At 48.2% G+C, this 8,658-nt stretch overlaps 1 pseudogene; it reads right to left on the reverse strand.

Annotated features, from left to right (window-relative positions):
* Positions 1-7,506: 7,506 nt before the first annotated feature.
* On the reverse strand, positions 7,507-8,658 carry LOC107121985 (annotated as a pseudogene).

An 8,658-nucleotide genomic window follows, 5' to 3' on the forward strand; every position in this document is an offset into this window, starting at 1 on the left:
GCCCCTCATGGGGCTCGGCAGTGGAGCTGCAAGGCCGGCGGCGGCGGGCGGGACCGTTGGGGGCGGGGTGTGTGGCCTTATGACACACTTCCGGTGATGTCAGGGGGTGTGGCATATGCTAATGAGTTATGGTAATGAGTTCCCCTAGCTCTTTTTCTACGAAACGACCCCTGGATGAAACATTTTATCATGTGGTGGACATGTAAGAAAGCAAGACAGTATTTGATAAAGATCCATGAAGAAATCCAAAAGATATTAAAACTTGTTTGCGATGGACCCTACATAAGAACATAAGAGAAGCCAATGTTGGATCAGGCCAATGGCCCATCTAGACCAACACTCTGTGTCACACGGTGGCCAGAAATACCAGGAGCCCTCAGGAGGTCCAGCAGTGGGGCCAGGACACTGGAAGCCCTCCCACTGTTGCTCCCCCCCAAGCACCAAGAATACAGTGCATCACTTGCCCCAGCCTGAGAGTTCCTACCAAGACCTTGTGGCTAATAGCCACCGATGGACCTCTGCTCCATATGCTTATCTAATGCCCCTATATAAATCAATGGTGAGACCTCATTTGGAATACTGTGTGCAGTTCTGGTCACCACACCTTAAAAAGGATACTATAGCATGTCTTGCACAGGAGGTTAGCACATGTGTCCTATAACATAATACAGAAAACATTAGAAAAAATAGGAAAAGAAAATGTAAACCAGTGTAAAACATATTTAGATTGTGAGATATGTAAGATGTCTAAGTCTAAAGCGTGCCCTGTTGCTAAGCAGAGCTTCAGGCAATCTGAGAGACCTCTTGACCTGGTTCATATGGATGTGGTTAGGGCCTTATGCAAACAGTTATTCTGGAAATAGGTTTGCACTAATTATTACTGATGACCACTCCCATTTTTCCTGGCTTTATGTAATGAAGCACAAATCAGATGTGTTCTCCACTGTTAAGTACTGGCACAGAAAGGTTTCAAACCAAATTGGTAATGTTGTGGCCATACAGTCTGACATGGTGGGAGAATTTACATCTAATGCCTTCAAAGCATGGTTGCAGCAGAAAGGCATCAAACACCGCATTTCCAATCCGTCTACGCCGCAGGAGAATGGCCTGGCGGAAAGAAAAGGGGGAGTGCTGCAGACCATGATGTATTCTATGTTGAAAGATGCCAATCTAGGTATTGCATATTGGGCTGAAGCTATTAAGAATGCATGTTACCTGAGTAACCGCATTTACTCACGTGCTGTGGATGACATCCCATACAGGTTGTTGTACCAGAGGGATCCAAGTTTAGATCACCTCAGAGTGTTTGGTACTAAGGCATGGGTGAAGGTACCACTGGAGCGCAGGAGGAAAGGAGGGCCCAAAGCAAAAAAGCTAACATTCTTGGGATACCAGTCAGGCATGAAGAGCTATAGGTTTGCAGACAATAACCAAAGAATAACTTACAGTAGGTCTGCTAATTTTTGTGAAGACGAGAACTGGGATCGGATTCATGCCAACAAAGTTCCTGAGGTGGTTGAGTTACCTGATACAAGTGGCACTGAAGGTGCAAATAACAAAGGTGTGGTAACAAGAGAACCTGAGGTTAAACAGGAACAAAGTGTACAAGTGTCTGGTGAAAGTCCTGTTAGGTCTGAACAAGTACCTGTAACAAATGGAAATGTGCCTGTGTCTGTGAAAACAGAGCAAGAGAGTGTGCCACAGAGGGTGTCAACTCGAAGCACGAAGGGCATACCACCAAAAAGATATGGCTGTGACATGGTCACAGGTTTCCCAACGATATGGTTGTGACATAATAACAGGTTACCCAGTTGAAGACGATGCTTGTGAGTACTGAGGCACCAAATAACAAAATGTATAAGAGTGCAAAAGGGTGTTCACTGGAAGCACGTGCCTAAGGGCAACAATAAAGGTATAACATACAAACATGTGTATTGCAATGAGCTTGCAAAGTGAGCAATGTAACAATGGTTTGTGAAACACTGATGGCTCTCTGTGAGCAAGCAACAAAGGTGTTGAAAACAAGGCTCTTTATGAGCAGGCAAATAAAGTGTTTGGAACTGCCTAAGTCTAAGGTTTGGTTCAAAGGCAAAAAACAGTTTTTGCACTAACATGGTTGCTCAGAGGTATTTTGACATACAGGGGGCAAAATAACAACGTGGAATAATAAGCAGCATGTGGAACAGTGGAGAAGGGTTATGTGTAACTGAGATATTTACTGTGTAACAAATAATAATGTGTAACTAATTGTGAAATTTAACTGGTTGTAAAGTATAACAGTAATTGTGTGTGATGTAATGGAACAAGGCTTCCTGAAGCTAAACCACTGAGCATCAAGATAACAATGTAATAATACCTTACTAAAGTGTTACTGTATGTGAAGTGATGGGAAGGGGCTTAAATAAGCTGAACCATAGAACTTCTATATAACTGTGAAAATGTATGCATTACTGGATGCTGACATGTAACATAATTGCTTGAATGTAATAATGTCCACAGCTTAGAGGGAGCATTGCTTACAACAGCATAAAACAACAATAAATGGTATGATAATCATAAAACAATACAACATTAAAAGGTGCTAACAGTAATAATCCAAATACCATTAAACAGATAACAGTTTGGCATTACATTTGGGATGGTGCCCAGACTTCCGTGCCATCCTAGTGGTCGATCCCGATCTAATATGAGCCAGTTTGGTGTAGTGGAAAAGTGTGCGGACTCTAATCTGGGAGAACCAGGTTTGATTCCTCACTCCTCCACTTGCACCTGGCTGGATGACCTTGGGCAAGCTGTAGCTATGTATTTTTGTCTAGTGTTGTTATGAGCTGAATAAAATGAAATCACTTGGTTAAGAGCTGCCTCGATCTCAGTTCATAATAGTGACATTCTGTAGCATTTGAATGGCTGCCTATTCCCTAGTCCAGGCTCCTGCCAGGCTGTTAGTTGTCCAGTTGGTGGTGACGTTGATGTTAGGGCCAGGGCCATGATGTTAAGGCGGCACCCTACTTGAAAGCCTGGTGGAAGAGCTCTGTTTTACAGGAACTGCAGAAGGTCCCACAGGACCCTGATCTCCTCCGGGAGCTCGTTCCACCAGGTAGGGGCCGCCACTGAAAAGGCTCCGGCCCTGGTGATAGCTAGCTTGGCCTCCCTCAGGCCAGGGAGGGTCAACCGATTTTGAGGCCCCGACCGTAGTGCTCTCTGGGGAATATACTGGGAAAGGCGGTCCCTCAGGTATGTTGGACCTCGGCCATATAGGGCTTTAAAGGTAAGAACCAGCACCTTGAAGCGGATTCGGCACGCTATTGGCAGCCAGTGCAGTGTCCTCAGCACAGGCTGGATGTGCTCTAGTCTAGGTTCGGGATGGCTCATCTCAAAGAGTTGAAGGGGCAGTTCTGTTACTGTTTTGGAGGGAAATGGATTTGGCTGGCCACTGAGAGGGTGACAAGCAATACTGTACATGATTTTTTAAAATTATTTTACAAACAAATATCTACAATAGTGCAATACACCACAATTATACATACATAGACAATCATCTTGTGTTAACATGGATAATCAGCTATGATCATCTGCTTCATCTACCATATCTAATTCATACATACACTACAGTACAGCCAAGCCCAGACCATCATAAAAGTATAACAGTAACAGAACTGCTCCTTCAACTCTTTGAGATGAGCCATCCCGAACCAGAGCCATCCCAAACCAGGCCAGGCATTCTCTTAAAGAAACATACACCACAGTCTCCTGTCGGCTTTCCCCCAAGATTAAGTTTGAAAACTGCTCTTCCACCTTTCTGATTTTAAGCACCAGCAGCCTGGTTCCTTTTTGGGGAAACTGGAGGCCGTCTCTTTTGTACCGGTCCGGCTTGTTCCAAAAAGCATCCCAGTGCCTAACAAACTTAAACTTCTCCAGGTCAGCCACCTTGGCCTCGAGGGTGCAAACTCCTTCCATGAGCACCAGGAGCTCCTTGCACCGAGCACACACACCCATGACTTCTGTCCAGTTAGCAGACAGTCATACATGTGACACGCAGTGCAACACACTGGATAGCCCCCAACTCCCTGCTGGCATTCTACCTCCATAATCATTTGATTTTTTTATTATTATTATTTTTGCATTTTAAATTTCTGCAGAACCAAAATACTTACTGTTGGAGTATTTTATAAAATTCAGCAGAGTTAAAAACAGCTTAGTGATGCCAGAGTTCAATAATCAGACCCAGAGTCCATGTGTGTTTAAAAATATAAAAGTTTACTACAATTCTACCATAGGGAAGGGTAACTTGGGAGAAAACAACAACAGCTATATAAGCTACATCCTCTCACTAGACTAGAAGAACTGTAAGATGGCTCTCCTCACATGCTCCTTCTCCAAGACAAACAAAGAGGGGAAGAGAGGCCATAAAATGCAAAGACACTAACACTTTGCTTCCAATCAAACTCTTAGAACAGGGATGCTTTTCGCGGGCTAACAGACTTGAGCTAACATTGGCTAACACAAAGACAGGTGATTTCCTGTAACAACAGAACAGACATTTAACCCCATACACACACATTGAGTGTTTTCAACATGCAAATACCCAACACTTACCAAATTACTTCAGAGATTCATTGACTGATTAATATGCCTTTACATCTTGAGCTATGTACAACATATTATACTGGGGGTTTTTTACTATCAAAATCAAACCAAAAGCAGGATTCCTATTAGGTAAAGTAAAGGTAAAAGGTAAACGTTTCCCTTGCTCGAAAGCCAGTCGAATCCGACTCCAGTGGGCGGTGCTCATCTCTGTTTCCAAGGTGAAGAGCCAGCACTGTCTAAAGACATTTCCATGGTCAGGTAGCCAGCATGACTAAATGCCAAGGCGCACAGAACGCTGTTACCTTCCCACCGAAGTGGTACCTATTTATCTACCCCAGTTTATTGTAGTGGTTAAGTGCACAGACTCTAGTCAGGGAGAACCGGGTTTGATTCCCCCACTCCTCCACTTGCACCTGCTGGATGACCTTGGGCAAGCCATAGTTCTGTCAGAGCTGTTCTTGAAAAAGAGCAGTTTCTGTCAGAAGTCTCAGCCCCACCTACCTCACAGGATGTCTGTTGTGGGGAGGGGAAGGGAAAGGAGTTTGTGAGCCGCTCTGAGACTCCTTTGGGTAGTGAAGGGCGGGGTATAAATCCAATCTCTTCTCCTTACTTGCAATTTCTTGCTTTTGAACTGCTAGGTTGGCAGGAGCTGGGACCAGAGATGGGAGCTCACTCCGTCACACGGTACTAGGGTCTCGAAGAATGCTCCCTCTAAGCTGTGTCTTGTGAGCAAAAATTCTACTTTGTGAGCTACGGGCGTTAAAGTTGTGAGCGATTGGGCTGTTGCATAAATTAGTTTGCTCTGGAGCCATCCTTCCTGAGCGAAGACAAAAATGTGTGAGCCAGAGGCTAAAAAACTGAGCTGGCTCAAACTCACTCAGCTTAGAAAGAACACTGGTCTTGAACTGCCGAACTACAGTCCTTCCGGTCTGCAGCTCAGCCTCTCTAACTATTGGAGAGTGTGGGGGGGTATAGAACCAATGCGGTGAATATTAAAAAGTCGGCTGGTTTTTCAGGCGAGTGTCGGCTTCCACATAAATCTCCAGGAGGCCTGGGGGAGGACAGGAGAGGTGAGAGGTTCCCAGGGCTTCACGGCTTACCTGTGCTGAGGTTTTGGTCTCCCCGTTCAAGAACCAGAACACTGAAGGAAGCGGGGCGGCTTCTCTCTATGCACAGTGGCCGCTTCAGAACCGGTGCTCCCACTAACTTTCAACCAAAGATTGTCCCGCCCCCCCACCCCCGCCCCAAACTGAAACTCCCACTGCACTCACGGGAGACTTTTGTTAATCTCGACTGGGAGTCCGTGTTTCAGCACAAGCAGGCGCACAATGAGAGCAGCCTCAAGGAACCAAAGGAACTGTCCCTTTCAGAGGCCAGGGGGATAACTTCTCTGCCCAAGTCCCAGGACGGGGTGGGGTGTGGGCAGTGGAAGGGGCAAATAACACCCAGCCTGGCCTGGCCGTGTAAAACTCCAGTCAAGGTTCTCGGGTTGGAACACTTTCCCTCTGAGGAAAGGTTAGAGCGCTTGGGGCTCTTTAGCTTGGAGAAACGACGGCTGCGGGGTGACATGATCGAGGTTTACAAGATTATGTATGGGATACAGCAGGTGGAGAAAGAGGTACTTTTCTCCCTTTCTCACAAGACAAGAATTCGTGGGCACTCCATGAAACTGCTGAGTGGTCGGGTTAGAACGGATAAAAGGAAGTCCTTCTTCATCCAAAGAGTGATCCACACATGGAATTCACTGCCACAGGAAGTGGTGGGTGCTACAAGCATGGACGGCTTCAAAAGGGAATTAGATAAGCATATGGAGCAGAGGTCCACCAGTGGCTATTAGCTCTGGGGGCTAGTAATGCTCTATCTTCTTGGTGCTTGGGGGGGTCAACAGTGGGAGGGGCTTCTAAGGTCCTGGCCCCACTGCTGGACCTCCTGATGGCACTGGTATTTCTGGCCACTGTGTGGCACAGAGTGTTCGGCTGGATGGGCCTGTGGCCTGATCCAACATTGGCGTCTTTTATGTTCTTATGGTGGCCTAGCAAAAGGAAAAGAAAAGAGGAGAGGGAGGAGTACTCAGGAAAGGACACTATGAACTTTAATTGAAGGGTTGGGCTCTCTCCCTTGGGAGCGGCCTACTGGAGCAGTTCTCCCAGGTTCTCAGAAAGGCAGGATTTTTGCAGCCGGCTGCTTTCCACGTCCAGAGAGAGAGAGAGTGGAGCGCGCACCACGTGATGATGGCGAAAGGGTCTGGCTGGCAGGGTGGGGTGCCCCCCCCCGGCTCCCTTCCGCTGGTTCCCAGCCGGGCCTTTGGATTTTCCAGCACAAATGGCTTCACTGCTGACACACCCTTTGCTCTGGCTTTCTGTTGGGACTCCTCTTCTTGCACAGAGCTGTAATTAATTGCTCAATTAGCTAATACATTTGCAAACAAGTTTTCGCGTACTTGATCTTTTATCTGATGGTATCTTATTCCTGCCGATTGGCTTCTGGGAATACTTTTGCGAACAGACAAGGCCTGCTGACTGTCATGTGCGACTGTGGCCATGGGCTATTTGCCTTAAGGTCTCTTGTTGCTTCATTTTACATCTTTGATGATTGTATTATGACTTTGACTTCAATGAAACCTTTTGAAATGGAAAAAACACCCCCATCTTCCAGCACAGGGTCCTGGTCGTTGTTCTGTAATAATGGAAGCTCTTTAATGCCATTCTGTTCAAAGCCCATTTCTTGAAATTTACTCACTAGCTGGAGAAATGCTGTTGTCTCCTCCTCTGAACACTGGTGCATTTCCAAAGTAGTCTTCCACAGAGAGTGGATCGAAGCCCTTCTCACGGAAGTAAAACAGGCAGTAGTCAAGCACCTCTCCTGCGTTCTGCCCCTTATTCTCCATAGCCTGCAGGACCTCCCCCGCAGGAATAGCCCCTATTGACAAGGACAGTCTCGACGCACTGCCACTCCCCGGGGGAAAGGGCCTGCAGGTCTTCTCTGTACGTGGGGCCGCCGGGCCATTTTGCATAGCTGGTGGCAGGGGGCACTTTCGATGTCAAGGAACTGTGGTGAGCTCCCACTGTGGCTGTGGTGAGAAGTCAGCGCTTCTTCTGTGCACGCTGCTGAGGGTGGCAGGGAAGGCAGTCTGGACACTGAGGGCAGAGTCCGTGTCTCCGGTCCACTGTCCACGTTTCGCTCGTGGCGCCCATTCAGTTCACTGGCTTTGCTTGGCAAAGAGCGGAGGAAAGTGCCGTTGCAGAGGCAGTTGGCCCTGCGGTACGTGCTCGTGAGCTTTGCCGTTTGCAGGTCACTCCTGTCCAAGTTGAGCTTTGGGAAGGAGAGAGATTTGTGGTTTTGGTATTCTCTCTCTCTCTCTCTCTCTCTCTCTCTCTCTCTCTCTCTCTCTCTCTCTCTCTGTGTCTGCACCTGGAAGTCACATTGACCTCTGGTGACTGACCCCTGCTGGGGGCCTGGAGGGTATTCAGAGAGGTGGCAGAATAAAGCCTGCCCCCGCCTCCCGACTGCTGGTATTCCAAGGAGGTCTCCCATCCAAGGACTTGCCAGAGTCGGCTCTGCTCAGCTTCCGAGATCTGGCTTTCCTGGGCTAGCCAGGGCAGAGCAGGAAGGAGAGAGAGTGGATATTGTTCATGGACGTCACGGGAGAGAGGGAGCCTTTGGAAGACAGCAACACCTTTTCCTGCCCCCCCCCAGCTGCAGCAATGCGATCAGACCGCCGGCTTTGTGAAGGGGCTTGAGGTCCGGCATGGCCAAGACTTCCTGGTCCAGCGCCATGGACTCAGGCGCCACTTTGGGGGCACTGCTGTTGTCCAGCACCTGGGCCACGATCGGGCCTGTCGTACCAGCGTGGACCTCCAGGGTGTTCTTCAGTTCCTCCTTGTTCTCCATTGATGAAGATGCACATCTAGGTACACACTCGAAGCCCGCCTGGTTGAAGTCGGCCTCGGCGTGGGGCAGGCTGAGGGCCTTCTGCTTCAGGGTGCCATTGCTGGCCGGGGTCGGAGTCCGGATGCAGCTGTGCCGCAGGCTGGTGAGGCTGGGGTCGATGGGGGGGGGCGTGCGCGGCAT

The sequence above is a fragment of the Gekko japonicus genome, unplaced genomic scaffold (assembly GCF_001447785.1).
Source record: "Gekko japonicus isolate JY-2015 unplaced genomic scaffold, Gekko_japonicus_V1.1 scaffold2237, whole genome shotgun sequence".
Taxonomy (NCBI): domain Eukaryota; kingdom Metazoa; phylum Chordata; class Lepidosauria; order Squamata; family Gekkonidae; genus Gekko; species Gekko japonicus.